Here is a 19,654-nt window from a genome sequence, read left to right as displayed (position 1 = left end):
CCTTCCTTCCTTCCTTCCTTCCTTCCTTCCTTCCTTCCTTCCTTCCTCCTTCCTTCCCTCCTTTCTTCTTTCCTTCCTTCCATTTTTATTTTGTTTTTTTTCATTTATTCTTCTCTCATATAATACATCCCAGCCACAACATTCTCTCCATCCATTCCTCCCACTCCCCCAGATATTTGCCCTTCTGTTTCCCTTAAAGAAAACCCTCATATCAAAGCTGGATGAGGCAACCCACTAGAAGGAAAGGGTCTTTTTATACTAGGGTTTTGATATTTTCCATTAGAGCAGTAACACAGATGCCATGATGTTTAATATGACTAGGAGTTTTGTATTTGCTTGTTCAAGGCCAAAATGCAAGATCAGATCAAAGGAGAATGGAATCCAAAGGATATTAATTATCATTTACTCCAACCCAATTATTAAATAAATGAATAAACAGAATTATCAATTAGTTAAGCAATAGTCTCCAAGTAACAAAATTATTTAATGAGGAGCTAAGTCATTCCATTACTGCTCTGTTGCCTGTTACTCCACTACTGGAGTGAACGTCATTGTCCAGGACTGTGTCTCCAGTTTCAGAAAACCTCACCATCATTTTCCCAAGGCCTTATTCTCCGTATGCATTGGGGATGTTACATGTTTATAAGAGCTCTCCATCATCTATCTAATGAACGCCATACCTCTCTTGAAAGACAGTGGTTATCTCTGGGTAGCTCAAGCCATCCCAAGCATGCTGTCATGAAAAGACCTGCCTAACAAGAAGTTCTAGACAAGGCTCTACCTGCACACACTGGATAGTACACTCATGTTGGACAGTCATTTGCCATAACTGAGCACAAATTGTCTCAAATGATGAAGCAGAACATGGAGATTCATACCATGTAGACAGAGCTTTCTGGTAGGCAGAGCATCTGAAGAGGTGGGCCATCTAATCCAGATTGTTTTAAGTAAATACTAAGTCTAGAACTCTTTAGCAAAGACATGCCTTCTGATCTAATGCATTGCTGGATACTCTTCATAAGAATTCCAAGACAACTGTAGACCTTTTGTGAAGATTTTGTGATACATATGGATACCTTCTTAATAACTTAGAGAGAACACAAAAGAGAAAAACATTCCTTGGTAGATAGAAGTCACTGACATGTAGCTCATGGAACTTAGAAACAAGCAAATGTTCCTTCTAATTGTTGAGCAACGGTTTTAGCAGCAACATTGCTAGGCTGTCTACTAGAGATTCTGCACATACCTGAGTTGAACAGCCTTCATGTTGTTAAAGTTTATATTCTATAGTTGGTAGACAGAAGAAAGAAAAGCACATGAGGTACAGGTAAAATTTTCTGTAATCTTGAATTTGTCTTTAAGGGGATTTCTAGAAAAGTTTAAATGAGGAGGAAAGAGTCACTCTGAATGTTGGTAATACATACTGAGGTCTGGACTGAATGAAAAAAAATAAAGGGCAGAGTGAGCTGTACACCTCATGTCTATCTATCCTAATGGCACATGCTTCATGAGCAACAGCATCACACTCCCAATGGCTGCAGCTAGATCCACTCTTAGCATCATGCATTCTCTGGCACGATGGACTGTACTCAAAAACTGCAAACCACAATCAGCCTGCCCTTCCTTTAAATAGCTTTTGTCAGGGAAATGAACAAGACAACCAATACAATCACCAGTCTCATAATTTTCAAATCAAGACAAAATTGTGATGTCCAAATAGGATAGTTATGTAAGAAACACTTTTGGGGGTACAGGGTCAATATGCCTTAATATACTTCATAAGATAAAGAAGGACCATTATCACTTTCTCTTACAGTAGTAAGAGCAATGTCCATGGACATTGCTACCATAAGTGGACCTGTTGATTTTTTTTTAAATGTTTCCCAACTATGGTTGCTTTGCTACTATAGCTCATCTATAGTAACTAGATGACTAGTTGCAGTCTGTCAGCAGGGATGGAAGCATGGCACAAAACCAATAAAACAGCAAACACGGAGATCTTAGATGTCAACATACTCAGAATTCTCAACAGTCTAAATTTTCCACATGGAACTGAAAATCTGCTCTAACTAACTACTCTTGGGGAATATAATGCTATGCATGGTGGTCACTGGGAACAGCCACTGGGATTTTAGTTCTCTATCATTTCAAACACATGGCTAGGTAACATTTTTTTTCTATCTTCTTGAATTTGAGTATGGATATAGACTTTAACCAGCAGGATTGGAAGTAGTGTGATGAATGGTATCTCTGGGTAGAAATGGTTCATTGCCTGGTCAAAACACTGAGATACCTTCTGTCTCCTGCTGCAGTGATTATGAAAAAATGTGTTGAGTAGAATCATGGTCAACCTGTGTCCTGGGATAAGGAATCTTAGAATAGAGTGCAAACTAATCTGTTCTCAACAGACATATGCCATTGTCAAGAAATAAACTTCTACTGTTTGAAGACATTGAAATATGGAGTGGTGATGCTGGTCCCCATGTGCTGGTCCCCACTGTAGCCACCTACCTGTTAGGCTGAGCCTTTTTTGCTTGCCTAAGTCAGGTTGGGGCAACACATGAATGTATCACAAGTTATATGAAGAGGGCTTATTACTTGCAGATAAGCAGAAAGGGACAATAAATCCCCAAACTCCCAGTGATCCAGTCTCTGAAAGAGTGGTAATCAGGTTAGATTACTGTTACCGTGACACAATAGCAAAGAATTCAACACCAACTATTACTGAGTTTTGTATGCATCAAACTAAAATTCACTGGGTAGCATTCTGAAGGCATCCCCATTCAAGTAGATTGTCCTCTATTAACCCATTACTTTCTGTCTTGTCCTGGGGTTAAATAGATCTATTGCCTAGATCCTGAAATTAGACTATGATCTAATTCCAATTTCTCTGCTCTTGCCTTCCTAGTCTTCACCTATAAGTGAGAAGGAGAATATTATACATGCATCTTACACACACACATATACCCCACATACATACACACAAACACAGACATACACATACACACACACACACACACACACACACACACACACAAAGAGAGAGAGAGAGAGAGAGAGAGAGAGAGAGAGAGAGAGAGAGAGAATGAGAACAGAAAAGTGAAGCCTATTTTCTTCCTAATGCCCTTCATACAGATGAAGAAATATGTCAGGGAAAGTTGTTATTAGAATTGGATCAACTTAGGTTTAAAAAAAGTTGATTGATTCCTGATACCCAGTATGTAACAAGTGTCCACAACATTAGATCTTATTATAATCATTGACCTTTTCAAAATATGAATTTGCTTTCTGAATTCAAGGCATTGATAGAAAAGGTATAGACCAGAGTCTGAGATTTGAATTGTTACTTGCTATACGACAACCACGGGACTGTTACTCTCCAGTGTGAGTTTAGGTTCCCTTTCCATAAGATGCTCACAGTAATAGCAAGTAGAACATGGAGGGTACTCCATATTTGCGTCTTTGCCCCTCTTATTTGATTCATAGACGTCTTCAGACAAAGCTTGTCACTAGGAAAGGGACCTCCTCCAGCTCAGAATATACTTAGCAAGGATCACTGATCTATATCTGTGCTTTGCCTCTGTAGGAAAGCTAGATATGGGAGATGGATTGATCATCAACTAAGGGAAACATGATCTAAACTTTTCTCTTTTGTGCCCAGAACTTAAAAATATATCCCACTGTTTAGTTATCTTCTTTATAAAATACACCACAAGGAGATGGGAATAGAGGATACAGTGTAGACTCTGCCCTTCCTGAGAAACAGCTAGTAGCCAACTTTGGCAACACACTGCTTTCTACTGAAGATGCCTATAGTATGCAACCGATAAGAGATGATTGGGAAGAAAGATGTGACCTTGTAGGGAGGATCCAGGAACTCTACTCAGAGATCTCTTGAGCAACTCTGTGTTTGTCAGATTATGATGTGTATGAAAAGCATTATGGCCATTGGGCTTCAGGAAAAGGAAGAACAAAGTTTTAATTATAAAGATATTCCTTAAAGCACAGAGCACTTACGCAATACTGATGATTTTTTATTAATATAATAATGCCAATTATGTAGAAAGGCAAGAGCTTTATAGCCTAATTTCACACAACTCCAATTGTGTTGTTAATAAAAATGACTAATTGACCCTAGCATAAATCACTGACTGACTTATGGACTCTTTGTTCAGAGAGTGACAAGCAGGAAATTAGCTCTTTGTAGCAAATGTTGTGACAAAAGCAAAAATTAATGTCTTGGATGCTGATAAAGGACTCTGGCTATTTCTCTGGGTAGAAAGGGAGGCTAGAGATGCCCCGTTCTCACTCTGCAAATCTCTGAGAAGAAAGTACACTAGAGGCTGTCTATGGAGAAGCAACATCAATTCTAGGAGACAGAGAGGGAGACAGAGAGGGAGAGGGAGAGGGAGAGGGAGAGGGAGAGGGAGAGGGAGAGAGAGAGAGAGAGAGAGAGAGAGAGAGAGAGAGAGAGAGAGAGAGAGAGAGAGACTACTTTTGCCCATAATAACATAAGACCTCTTTGGTCCTATGTTTGTTGCTCTTGATACTCACTTGATTTTACTTTACTAACCTGCATACTGAAAGTGAAGAAATGAAATCTTTACTACATTCCATTCCCTGATTAGAAAAAGCCTAGAATGGTATAGCACCCCAAGCCACTCCCTGCCCAGGGGGCACTTTATAAATGTTTATTGAAAGCCAAAAGGATTGAATTACACATAAGCACTCTGCTTATTTTGTAAGAAATTATTCTAGTCTGGTAACAGCTCTTAGCCCAAGGTGTATCTTCACTTTTCAGACATGGTGCAGACACCAGAAACTGGTGATCTACCAAATTAAGTATAGGTGAGACCAAGGCAACATCAGGAAATATCAGGGCATGTATTTGCATTTTGTATATATCTCTGAGTTATGTGGATTATGTGACCATGTCTACACATGTACATAGCTGCATCCAGTCTGAGAGGAAGCTTGACAGCTTTGGACCATGCAGCCAGAAGAGCAGCTTGTTTATTGTTTGTTCCAGGTATCTTAGAATCATTAGCTACTAGCTTCCAAGTTGTGAAGTGCAACTGTAGGGAGTCACCAGGGATTGCATGGGGACAGATGGCCTCACCCAGAGAAGACTGTGGGAGGGGCACAGTTGAACACGGTAAGAACTGCAGACATGGAAAAACATCTATCCTTGCCCGAAAATATTTTTATAATTCTCCTCCTGACAATCATTTTGCTTTTCTCCTACTCTGAGTCAGAGATCCTAAAACTAAAACACATTTCTCTTTTTTTCCCTTCACGGTATATTTGTTTTACTTTTCCCTCTTGTGTCATGAAATGGAAGTATGTATGTTAAAATCTACATTTGTGCCTACCACCATGGAAGTGAATACACAGCTACAAAATATGCTAAAGCCACTTAGAAAATATCATATGTTTGGACAAGCACAACTTTGAATGCAAATAAATTTTGAGACACAATTCTTCCTATAAAAATTAAGGCACACCAAGCTACAAATAGTTTGACTCAGGGATTTAGTCTGGCTACTCAAGTGTCACAAATGGATTGTTTTGTAATGTGGCTTTATTGAACCAGCAAGCCACATTTGGCAAATACCCAGTGTCATAAAGATAATTGCTTTGTTTTGCAAAGTAGCTGAATTCCTATAAAATTTAGTATGCATTAAAATGGAGAAAAATTACATGATGCTCATATCTAATGGAGTTTTAGTTGAGGCTTGTTTAATTCTTACAAATATTTTATCTGCATGGCTATCTGGCACAGCACTCAAAAGTAGAAGGTATAAAAACATTAATTGAAAAGGATTATTTCTTACCATGTATAAGAATTGTTAAATATTTGACCACAGACACTAATACAATCAGTATGGTTCTTTACCACACAGCATCACAGTTGTAATGACCCCAAATCTCCAAATTTCCAAAACATCTTGGAATATAGATGTGTGCATCCAAGCATTCAGAATGGAATTACTATTATGGGATTAGATGTGTAAGAGGTTTGTTCTGAAGGAAAATTGGGGAGCAGGGAAAGAAGTCTGGTAGTGCTGTGCTGTGTGATTTCAGTGTTGGTCTGAGGTCTGACCTCCAGGGGAGGGACTGAGAAAGGAAGGGATGAAGGGAGTTCTAGAAGGGGACAGGAAAGAGAAGGGAGGGAAGAAAGGGAGGGGAGGATGAAAAGAAGATGAGGAAAGAGTGAAGGAGAATGGGAAGGACCATGTGTTTTAGATTGTATTTTATTTCTTCTGTCAGCATCTGAGTTCCTCATTTTCCAAGTCTGAGCCTGCTCTAGTGTTTCTGCCAAACTAAATCATTGACTGAAAGCACAATTGGACCATTGCTGGCCCTAAATTCAGAAGTGGATTTCCCTGTAGAGACCTCAGCCATAGGATATCTGAGAAGGGCGTGTCATGGCTCCAAACAATGATCTCCATCTTTAGTCATGGCTTAGTGTATCTATATCTTGGTTAACACTCTGCTTATCATCTAAAACGTTTCTTAAGCATTGCTTTTAAAGTAAGTAATTTTGATTTATCCTATCACTGAGTTTAAGTGTAAAGACTTAATATTTGCCATTCACGAGTTTATCGAGTACGACTTCAACCAATTTCGAGTCAGCCATGAGGTCCTTGATATGTAATCATTTAAAACCGGGCCACACTTGTCTTCTGTCCTTCCAGAACCTTGATTTTCAATCTCCCTAATGCTGCTTTTTAATCCAGATCCTCACATTGTAGGGACCCCCAGCCATAAAATTATTTTGTTGCTACTTCATAATTGTAATTTTACTACTCTTATGAATCATAATGTAAATACTTTTGGAGATAGAAGTTTGCCAAAGTGGTCCTGACCCACAGCTTGAGAACTGCTGTTTCAGAGCTCAGAGACAGGCTTACGAAGTGAAGCACATGTTTTGTTATACCTCAGTCTGACTAACAGTTCATCTTCCATCCCTTTCTTTGTTAAGTGAAATTTCCCTTTGAGTGTATTTTTTTTCCATAGAGAATCATATTGCTAGTGCAAGCAATAGAAGTGATTGTTCTTATCTAGAAATAGGGTAAAAATTACACACACACACACACACACACACACACACACACACACACAGAGAGAGAGAGAGAGAGAGAGAGAGAGAGAGAGAGAGAGAGAGAGATATTATAATATTATAAATAATTTAAAAAACCCACTTATGTCTTCTAGTGTCATTTAAATTACTTGATATTTTAAGATGGGATATGATACCTGTACTTGGGAATGCAAAAACTCCTTAATACATATTTTGGAAATATCAAGAGTGTCTTGTGAGGTCTAGAATATATACTGTGCAGCTTACTTTAGATCTCCCTGAGAGGAGGAATTATCTTATTACTCTATAGCTCTCAGCATGAGTTCTTTCTAAATATATATTACTGTATAAAAGAATGTTATGTGAGTTGATCATTGAGCAGAGGCTCTTGCCTCCAAGTCTGATGACACAAGTGTAAGTCCTCAGAATCACGGTGGAAGGCCAAAACTAACTCTCTCAAGTTGTTATCTGACTTCCACATGTATGCTGTAATATGCACACATACACACACATACGCACACATGTGCGTGCACACACAGTATAATAAAAAACCTTTAAAATTTTCAGTTATGAATGTAGTCCATGTAATTAGTGATTAAACTGATAGAAGAACTACAGTAGCTAAGTTGGATGTTTGTTTGTTTGTAGTTCAGGGACTTAAGTGTTGAAATAAAGTGTTTCATCTTAGTAGAAGTAAATAGATGTCAATTCCACATTCATAACCACACATATATAGATAACACAGAAGCAGCTAGGACAGAGGAGGGAAAGACCATTTTAAGTCATACAATTCTAGGGGAAAATCTATTTCCAGTATGTTATTTAGTTACAAAGGCATTTAGTCGATGACTAGGAGAAACGCTACTTCTTATTTTGGCTTTTTTTTCTTCTCTCATAAATCACATTACTGTAGATTTTCCTCTCTGCTGAGGACCATGCAGGAGGAATGACAAATGGCTTTAGAACTCATGGAATGTAGCCCACTGGTTAGCACCACCATGATGGGTGTGTCTTGGTTGAGGCACAACCCCTAGGACTATATGTGTCCTGAGGACTTCATGGTGTAATGGAGTTCTCCTCTGCTTACTGCCTTTACTTCCCTCTTAAACAAAGAACTGTATGAAAACTCTAAGGGGCTTCCAGCCCCTTACTGGGCAGTATCTCTGGCACTCACAATAATAATGCTTGATCTGTTTCAGGCATTGCTGTTGGAGCAGATTAATGATTCAATCACTACCCTAGGACAGAACATAGACATATAAGTTGTCCACTATGACCTCTATCCTTAGAAAACATTTGGGAGAATAAAATTGTTAGTGAAGCTATGTTAAGATGTTTCTGCCGCTGGCTCTGATGTAGAAAATCATAGAGAAGAATTTGAAGTTCAGAAGGACACACACTTATCAGTTAAGCTAGGGACCGTTGATGTCAGGAAACAGGAACAAGGACACCACTGGCTGATGTGTCTCACTAAGGCTGGACTGGTGATGATTGATTTCTTAAACCCATTTTTGTCCTCAGCTTCCTGATATGATTTAATAAGAATTGCTGATGAGTGTATATGCACTCTGATGCACTCTGAGGATTTACAGTACATATGACTGACTTTTATATAAAAGTTTAGAATTGTGAGTCTTAAGATTTTTATAAGATTACTTTTAAAGATTAATAAAATAATTTATCCTTTCTTTGTAACTGAAAATTGCTGGCTGTCAGTAAGAGAAACTGGCTGAGAAAACCACCTTGCCCGCTCACACTTTGTTAATCTATAACAAGTTGCTTAGTTACAAATGTATGAGGGTTCTTAGGACTAATTTGCTTTCTTTAACCATAGTATGTAATGTTATTTCTTGTAAAGGTATTGAGGAACATACTGTTTTTCATAATCATTCACTAGAAGAAAAATAGAATGTAATCACATAGTAATTTTATACTGCTTGAACAATTTTGCTAAAATATATAAGCCATGGGAGAAAGAATTAAGTTGTTGGAATATTGTTCCTTCTACTCATCAACTGTGTCTGTCTGTCTGTCCTTCTGTCTCTGTCTCTCTCTCTGTGTCTCTCTCTCTCTGTGTGTGTGTGTGTGTTTCTATGTGAAATTCTTGGAGCCTGCTTGTTGGAACTTTGTTCATCTACTCACCTAGTATATATACATAATATGTATATGTGTATATATGTTTATATGTATATATGTATATGTGTGAAATGTTTGGAGCCTGTTTGTTGGAGCTTTGTTCTAGCCATTCAATGTGTATGAATGTATATATGTCTATCTGTAGGTCTGTATGCATGTCTGTATGCATGTATGTATAAATATATGTATGTATGTATTTGTATGTAAGAAGTTATTGAAGTCTGCCTTTTGCTTCATTGACACAGTGTGTATGTATGTGTATGTATATCTATGAATTTTTCTCTTTCTTTTTTGTTCTTACCAGCCCCATGGAGTTAAAAGAGTTAGGGAGTGTCAGCCCCAGTAAGTTAAGCTTTGTTCCCTCAGAGAAAAGTCTACTGAGTAATTTCTCTAATCACTGGCTGTCATAGACAGCATCCCCCATAGGTCTCTGAACCAACCTCATCAGAGGCTCTAAGTACTCACCCCCACTGGTTACCTTTGGTGTCAAAGCTGATTATTGACACCTCCCCCCTCCCTTCCCTACTTTCCCAGTCCTCTCCCCTCTCCTCAGAAAAGACCAACCTTACAGGGATAATCAAATACAGGATAACAAGCTAAAGTAAGAGCAGGCACATACTATCACATCAAGTCTGGACAGGAAACCCAGTAGGAGGAAAAGGATCCCACAAGTAGGCAAAAGACTCAGGGATAGCCCCTGCTCCCACTGTTAGGATTTCCACAAGAACATCAAGCTATTCAGCCATAACATATATGTAGATGACCTAGGTCAGACCCCTACAAGTTTCCTGATCACTTCCCATGGGTTCCTGTCAGGTGACTCTGTATGAAATGTTAACTTTTAAATGGAGTTGGTAGTTGTATTTGAAGATAACTGGAGTGTTTGAAAATGTAGCTTGTTAACCTGGGACATTAATATGTATAATTGGTGATCACTGTACAGTCTCCTGTGTGTACAGCAACAAAAACAAGACAAGAAATAAGGGAAAAGAACTTGGTTGTAAAGGAAGACCAGGGGCCTCCTCAGAGCTCTCTGAAGGAAGAGAGATGGTGCCATAAAGATTCAGGATAAGGAATACACAACCACTGGTCTATAGTACAGTGCAGGTGCTGGGTGTGTCTCTACTGTACTGAAGGACACTTACGTCTTATAGAAGGCTGGTGTCCCTTAGTCCTAGGTATGGTCAGGTAATGCTCCAGCAAATGGCCAGACCTGGTTCTAAAGTCAACCACAGTTCAACCCTTTGGCAGAGCAGGTTCACTGAAGCTCATTTCTGCCTGGCTGTAGTACTTGTTATACCAATTAGAGAAGAAGCAGAAAAACTATCCCCATCCTCCATAATGATTCAATGAATCAGTGCTAAATGTTGAGGTTTTCTGTGGACTATAAGCTTTTAATAGAAGATGATGTTCAAGCAGATTTTATAATTCACACAGCACTTAATAATCTGCCTAGGATACTATTCAATTATGAGTCTGATTATAAATTAAAACAATAAGGGAAATAATTGAATGAAGCATTTGGACATCACCAGTGTAAAATTGCCAAGCACTGAAGATTTCTAATAGCGTTTCTTCTAGGTCCCTTTACACATAATTGTTGGTCATGGATCTTCAGTCTTTAGATCATACAATAACAAGGACAGGAGTTTTGAAAATGAAAAGAGGAATGCCAAGTAGTCTCTTCAATTTATAAACCACATCATCTGATTAACTCAAGAAGGCAAACATATTATTATTGAAAAAAATCTGCCCTGAACAGAGTTGGCTGTTTCCACTTCTCCAGCTTTTGGCTGTTTCATCATATTGCACCCTTATTACAGTTACATTATTCTTTTCCATTAGTAAAGAGGGGGGAAGAATGAGATTCCCACGTGGTTCTGTGTTTTTTCCACATGTTTTCTTCTTCCTCCTTGCAAATTGTGGTTAAAATAATGTTTAGCTTGTGGTGAACATGTGGCAAAGTACTGTGATTTTGTAATAGGCTTAAGAGTTCAATGGATTCTGCCCAATAATGTGTACTTTGGTGTCCAAAAATGACAGCAACTACAAATGTAAGCAGTATGCCTTTCCAAGCTTCTCTGAACAGAGACACCTAGAAGCTACAGAAATCCCAATTCCTGGTTCTTTCCTTTTCATTAGTTACAGCCTTTCATGCAGCGAGCATAGCAGAAAGAATGTTCTGTTTACCTTCAGTTCCTTGTCTCACACAAGCTGAGCTCCTGGCACAATAAAGATGTCGCTGAACTCAACTGAGTTGGAGAATGCCAGCAGAGCCATTGCCCTTTTCGAAATCACTGTTTCTGGGAAATGTCAGGTTTCTGATGCCTTTGGGAGGTTTAACCCAGATGGGTGATACTTCTGAAATCCATGCTTACCTTTGAGGTTTCAAATAGACAGTGATAGACTGCATGTAAGAACAATCTCCAGAAATTCTGTTATTGTACAAGACTGTTTTAGCTATCTTGTGTTTTTTTTGTTTTTCCATAGCAAGTTGAGAATTGCTTGTTCCAGGTCTGTAAAGAATTGAATTGGGATTTTGACAGGAATTACACTGAATCTGTAGATTGCTTTTAGTAAGATGGCCAGTTAATACCACATATAAAATAAAAAAGTTAATTAGTTTAGCCTGTGCCTAAGATATGGCAGCAGACAGACAGACAGGCAGACAGACAGGTGATTGGTTGGTCACTCTGCATCCACACTCAAAAATCAAAGAGTGAACAATGGAAGTAGAGCTAGGCTATAGATTCTCATTGCCTCCAAAGAGGCTCTACTTCCCCTTGATGGTTCCTCAGCATTCCCAAACAGTGCTGTCAGACGGAGACCAAGTAATCCTTCTGGGGACATGTTACCTTCAATCCCCTACAAACCGCAAAACACAGCAAAAGTGCATGCTTTGTAAAGATGAACACTGTTTGACACTTGTATCCACGGGGAAAACAACGTGTTTTATTTGCAACGAACAAGTAGAAACTATGCAAAAATACCAAGATTATAGGGGTTTAATTTTCCTATACTCAAATCTTTAAAACAATTGAAATTGGTGCACCATAGTAACATATCATACTTATAATTAATAGATCTTTTAAAGAAATATCAATAAATTAAATTATATACTGTAAACAAGAAAAACAACAACAAATCCAAAACAGCCTTACAGTGCCTGAATTTGGTAGGTGTCTGTGGGAAATGTGTGACTGCTGGGAGGGCAAGTGTGGTGATTGATTTCCACTGTCAACTGACAGGGTTTATAATTATCCAAGACACAAACTTCTGGGTGTGACTGTGAAGGCATTTTCAGAAAGATTTAGCTGCAATGGGAAGAGCCACCCTGACAGTGAATAACACCATAACAGGGGGCTGGGCTTCTGGACTGAATAAAATGGAGAAACCATCTGGGTCCACTCATTCATTTATCTGTGTCTGACTGGATGCGACATGACCAGCTGCCTCTCACTCTTACTACCACATCTCCCCTGCCATGATGGATAGTACTCGTAAATGGTGAGATGAGGTAAAACCCCTGCCCCCCTTAAGTTGCTTTGGGGAGGTATTTTGTCATGGTGAAATAATCAGTCATAGCAATATAAGCAATAAATTCATTCTGACACTAGAGACATCCATATCTAGGGTTTGACACTGTATTAGAGTTTAGGTCCTGGCTTCATTGGCATGCCAACTTTTGTCTCCTTTAAACAATAGACTAGTTATTTAGCTGCTAGCTTTGTGCCATTTGTTACAGCAGATACTACAAGAACATTAGCATCCACTGTGGATGCACAGGAGTGCTAGCACTCAGCCTTGTGACTCTGAAGAGCAGAGATGGATTAGGAATTTTGATGCTGCAAAAGACACAAGTCAAAAGTAAACTGCTTAAACAGGAGACAGATTTACTGGCTCAGGCATCTTTTAAGTTCAGGGAGTGGTCCAGAAATTCAAGCCATGTATTCAAGTTGAGTCTCCCTGAGTCTTCTGGTCTGCTTTCCTTTATGTGATGCCTTGAATTGGCTCTCTTTGTGGGATAAAAATGACTGTTGGAATTATAAGCCCACTATCTTAGTATTACCTGGGCCGATGGAGAGTGGAGCTTACTCCCTCCCATAATTCTAAATGTCTATCTCTTTGCGTCTTATATACTGATTGGAATGTGTCTTCATCTCTGAACCAATTATTGTGCCCAGATGTCATGGCATGGACTGGATCATGTCCTCTCTCAGATCCTCATGTTGAAGTCCTAGCTTTCCATAGGTATTTAGAAATGGAATATTAAGAAAGTAATTCGATGAAAATGAGGTCATATTGGTGGAGCCTAATTTAGTGTGACCCATGTCCTTATATGAAATAGAATTTAGGACAAACACAAGTGGAAGGCTTATGAAGACACATGGCAAGAAGAAAGCCAAGAAGTTGGGCACTGGAAAAAAACCACCAACACTTTTATTATGTATTTCCAATCTTTAGAGCTATTAAAAATAATTTATATGTTATTTAAGTCACACTGTGGCATTTTATTATGGGAGCTATAACAACATTAATGAAAGGAGCAGATAAAGAGCTTTGTATGTGTGAAGTAATCAGGGTGTGACTCTGGAAATGGGAATGGGGCCATTATGTTTTAAATTCATGGTTAAGAATGAAGAAAGATAAATTCTCCACGGGGGAGTCTAGTTTCTGTTTCTTGATAAAGGGACAATGAATGCTGGGTAGCCAAATTCACATGGCAGATGCTCACTCTTACGACCCAGAATCATGAAGATGCTAAGTAACACAGTACACATAGCACAAACCCTAGGTTCCCATAGGCATACAAAAGGTGCTCCCTGTGACACCCTTTCTCCCAGTTAGGACCAATTCTCTCTCCCTCTATAATTATTTTCACAAAAGGTCAGAGAACTCTCTAAGTGTTCATCATAACCCCTATGATTCTTCCCGTTTCTACAACTTGCCTGCCAATCCAGAGAAGGACATCTTTCATTTTAGTTGACATCTGTTGTATATTTATGGAGTGTCAGAAGTGTCTAGAAAATGAAGTATTAAAGGTGGTACAGGAAGGATGACTCATCTACTGGCAACAAGTGAGGAACACATGAGATACCCTGAGCCAACCCAGGCTGTAGGGTTGCTCTGTGAGAAACTAGTACAGTGAGATACCAATCCTTCTATGATGGGCTCAGTAGATCCAAATCTTGATTCTGCAGCCAGCATTGAGTGGTCTTGCTTAAAGGGCTTATTTGAGTCTTCTTTTCTTTGCTTGTTATCCAGTTCATGTGTGTTCTAGATGATTCCCAAGACTTCTTCCTTTCCCATTCTTCATGCATAGTGGGAAGAACACCCCAGCATTACTAGTTACATATTTCCTTGACTATTGCCTCTGATTGTTATGTTCTGTCAGGATACTTCAAATAGTTTCTTTACTAGTCTGTTCTAAAAATGCTCAGTTTGAGCAAATACTGATCCCTAAAATGCTATGTGGCATTCTCCTATGGCCTTATTGCAGGGATCCTGACACTTAAAGGTGATCAATCTCTGTTTGGGTAATGTATCACAGCTTACAGAGTTCTTCAAAATAACCTAAATTATTTTATTTTACTTTTTGCTTCTTTTCTCAGACAGGGTCTTGGTATGTAACCCAGGCTTGAATCAAACTCTTAATTATTCCATAGCCTTATAGGAATAGCCTTAGGTTATAGGCATGCACCACCATGCTTAGAAAGTTATTTTAATTTTTAATGTATGTAATGATCAAGTTCATGGACTCTAGATTCCTCAAATTGTGGGCTTACATGTAAATTATTTCTTCTTGAAGTTTCTTTATCTATAACGTGAGGATGGTGTTTTTACTAATTCCATAGGTAGATTATTAGGCCAAAGTGTGACTGGTAATGAATATAAAATATTTGGCAAAATTATTAGCCAATGATCAAGAGTGATGTTAGCACATGCCTTGAATCTAAGCACTAGTGAGGTAGAGGCAGGTGAATCTCTGAGTTCAAGGTCAGCCTGGTCTACACTGAAAGTTCTAGGCCAGCCTGGTCTACACTGAGAATTCTAGGCCAGCCAGAACTATACATATAATGAGACACTGTCTCAAAACATTATTATCTCAGATTAGTAGGGATATCACATCACTGGTCGTCATTGCTTTTTTGTTGCTTCAGATTTGATTCCCTGGAAGTAGACACTGAGAATCTGACATAGAAAATGTTTACTAGGGAGTAATACTTGAGAACTAGAGAGACAGAGAAAGAAATTTCCTGGAGGCAGTCCTGAGGAAGCTTTAGCTTACCCAGTGGTGAGCCATGGAGTGGCTCTTACCCCATTAGAGTATTTCATACTGAAGTAGGATGGGCCTGCTTTTCTGCTATTCCTGAGATCAGACACCGAATGTTGGTTGTACCAGAAGAGCATGACCTCAGCTGTCCATTGCTTAAGCCTGTTGTGAAAAATCTGAGTGCTTTAGGCTTTCTGCTAATGTCTCCAGGGACTAAGTACATCCTTAAAGTGCTAGTCCATGTAACACTACCTACCATTGGGCCATATATATATTCACTCTTTCTCTAATCAAGAAGCAGCTTTGTGAGGATTCTTGAATGAAAATTAGAGATCTGTCATCTTCAATGTTAATTTAAAAAGAGAGGTCAATGGTGTGAACTGGTCTATGGTGCTACCGTTGGTCCAAACCAGTGCTCATCTTTCTCCTTTACCCTTCAGGCCATGTGGCTCTTACCTCAGTTATCATTTTTTGAGCTACGCATAAAAAACATTTTTAAATATATCACTGTTATTGGGGGGAGTGGTAGGAGCATCCACATGCCATGACATGCATATGATCAGAGGCAGGGGTGAGTCATCTGTTCTCTCTCTTCCCACTTTTCTGTCAGTTCTGGGAAGTTGATCCAGGCCATCAGGCTCACACAGGAAGTGCTTTCTCCAGCCCCTAAAGGTTTCCACCTTAATATGACCCAATTAACATGCTCAAAAGAACAAAGTGCATGATTCACCCTGCTTCTCATGGACTAGGACTGGTGTACTTGTCTATGTCTATTTGCTGCCAGGTTGGGCATCAGCATTGTCAGTGGATCAGCTGGGTTCTCTCTGCACTCTTTCCTGCTCTCTATTTCTTCCAGAGAATCAGAGTCAGTTGCTTATGGTGACTCTGATGGTGCCTCTGCTCCTTACTATCCAGTCACACTGGGTGTGAGTATAAAGAGTGGAAGTGTCAGCTATAGCTGACAGTGTTGTGTTACTCTCACTCTTCCCAGTGAATTCACACATACTCTATTTGAAAACCAGAATCTCTCATTATGTCACGTCAAGAGTTTAAGGAAAGAAAGCACAAAGATCCTCAGTGGGTGGTAGATTGTCATAGGGAGTGGGGCTGCCATTGTTTCCCTACCTTGGTTTCCTCACATTCATCTTGCTCCTTTTGGAGACATGATGCTGTGCAAAACTATGGTTCAGTTCATATGCTGTACCTTTAATGACAGTTCCGCATCATTGCAGACTATTGGGTGGGGCTTACACTTCATGTACACTTTTAAGCGGCCACTCTGATGCTCTTATCAGGCTAATATTTAAGCATGTTATGATATGTAATAGTGCTACTTTGTCTGACAGTCACAAGTCCTCTTCTATACTTCTTTGTTGTAAAGTGAGTCTTGACTGTTTGCGAGATCCCATGACAATGGATGAATACTTCCTTACTGAAATGTTGGATTGTGTCCTATGGGCATGAAAGACAAACTCATCCAGGACGTAGATGGGATAGATGTTTGTTTTTGTGAGAAAGAGCCATTGACCTTTCTTGAATGAAGGGTCTAACTTACACAACTTTCCACTAAGTAGCTAGCTAGGATAGTTTAAAAATGACTTAATATTAGGGTTTCAATCGTGGCTTCTGTCTCTCAAAGCTTGGAGACTCTACTGCAGAAATAGTTAAATAAGATTTGACATATAGGTTGTGTGTTCATGAATATCTTCCATCTTTGGCATTGAATTTCATTAGTTCATGTCCCATTGTGACAGCACTGTGGTGGCCAATGATACAGATTGTCTACAAAACTTAGTCTGGTGTATATTAATAAACACAAAGAAAACCCACTATGCTTATGTCTATTCCTGATGTCCACCAGTATGATTGAATCTTATCTTCCTGTCACTAATTTTCTGCACCTATGTTTAAACTTGAGTCTCTTCTCTTTATTATATTTGATATGGAGAGTAGTGAAATATTCTCCAATTTTCCTGCTTCATGTTTGAAGTTTGTAACTTTTCTCAATAAGGCCTTGGTTTAACTTACCGGTACCCTGTGGTCATACATTTAGTCACATTAAGTTCAGCCTTGTCTGATTGGACTCCACACTTCATTTCTTAAGTATTACTCTGTAGTCAAAATGGCCTCTTGATACTTTAAAAATCTATACTCATTCTTAGAGTTTTGCTATCTTTCTACAACATTCCAACTGTGTTTAACAAAGTTAGAAATTCTATTAGCCATGTGCCTTTTATTTCTTCGTCTCAAATGCCCAACATACCACATGTTCTAATGCCTGCTTTGGACTGCATCTTCATCTCAGCTCACCTTCCATAAAAGTTTTAACAGTTATGACAGCCTGTGTGCACCAGGAGTTGGTTGTCTTCCATTAACCTTTTATGGGTGGATTCTCAGTTGTTAGATATGAACTGAATGTTCACCTCCAAAGGCCTGTATTCTCTTTACTTTCTCAGACCACATGCTATTTATCATAATTCAGCACCTGACACATGACAGTAAAAGCAGAGATGAAGAGTGAGAAATTAATGTAATCTGGAACATAGGCTTTTGCTTAGGAGTTGTGTGCTATTAAAGCCAAATTGCTGAATCTTTAGATTCCTGCCATTTCTAGATGTCAGGTAAAGCCTTCAAGGGAGATGTGTGTCTTCACAGGTTGACTCTTTTAGCTGATACAAACTGAAGATACTGGTAGACGGTTGCTCTTCACTTACTGCAACTAAGCAGAAAGTCTTTCCTTGGGGTGTGTGTGTGTGTGTGTGTGTGTGTGTGTGTGTGTGTGTGTGTGTGTGTTTGCTGATTGGCATGTCTCTATGGCCACTATATGTTGTAGTTTATCAGTTGCCATTTATGCCATACTCATTTCTGCAAGAGCCCAGAGCTACCCTTGGAGCATTATCACAGTGCCTGTCTTTCTTTGAGTAAACTTTTCATCACTGTATTCCTTTCATGACTAATTCTATGAAAAAATTGACAAAGGAGCTGTATAACTCAAATGAGCTTCAAGTGTACTACATCCCTTCTAGAGATTCCTGGAGCAAAGCTAGAGTTCACACTATGAACACAAGTCCAGTTTGAAAGGCATGGGTTTAATTTTAAGCTTCTAGAACTTACTGTACTATGGGAATTGTTCTCTTTTCACTGTTGTAGAGATTTGAAACAAGATATGAAGATGGGATTTATGGGAACACACTCAGGACCATGTTGGGCAGAGCACTCCCAGTGGTAATGCTTAGGGAACCGAGTTCCTCCACAAATGCATTTGGTAGCTAGAATGAGAAGGAATAATGCCTGGCCCCTGTCCTTGAGAAGGATTAGGAGGCCTGGCCTCGTTGGAGCAGGTGTGTCACTAGGGGTAGGCTACGACATTTCAAAAGACTTAGCTTTCTCCAGTGTACTCTGTCTCCTTCCTGTTCTTGAATATGGATGTGAGCGCTCAGCTTTTTCTACCACCATGCCTTTGCCTTACCATCATGGACTATAACCCTCTGGAAATGTAAGTCCAATGAAATACTTTTTTTTTTGTAAGTTGCCTTGGTCACAGTGTTTTGTCACAGCAGTAGAAAAGCAAACAATGCATGTGTAGATAAAGAAAACATATAATAATATTCAGCTCTGAAGAGAAAAATATCATTCACAATCATTCACAATGACATAGATGAGCCTGGAGGTTACTATGTCAAGAGAAGTAATCAGACTTAGAAGGACAACACAGTATAGTTTTACTTGTCTGAGAAAACAGAAACAGTCAAAGTCAAGAAAGCAAAGAACTGAAGAGTGATTACCAAGGAGGGAGAAATGGAGAGATGCTCATTTGGTTTAAAATTTCAGAAAATAAATTAGTTCTGGAGATCTGTTGTGAAGCACAGTGCCAAGAGAGCAAATAATGTATCAGGTATTCAAATTTAGGTCAGATAGGAGATCTCATGTTAGCAATATTAACACACAATCCAAGATATATAAGGGACCTGTGGAAATAATTGGTACATTTATTACCTTGTCAGGTTTGCTAATGTGTGCATGTGTCCAACCTCAACATATAGTATGTATTAAATATTTGCAATTTGCTGTACGTGGATTGCATCTTAACAAAACTGAAAAAAAAAGTCAAACTTCTATTTATTGTTGGAAACTAGGTTTATCCATGAAACTTGACTTAG

Source organism: Grammomys surdaster, unplaced genomic scaffold, assembly GCF_004785775.1.
Source record: "Grammomys surdaster isolate TR1022 unplaced genomic scaffold, NIH_TR_1.0 141, whole genome shotgun sequence".
In the NCBI taxonomy this organism is placed as follows: Eukaryota; Metazoa; Chordata; class Mammalia; order Rodentia; family Muridae; genus Grammomys; species Grammomys surdaster.
This window is presented reverse-complemented; position numbering follows the sequence as displayed.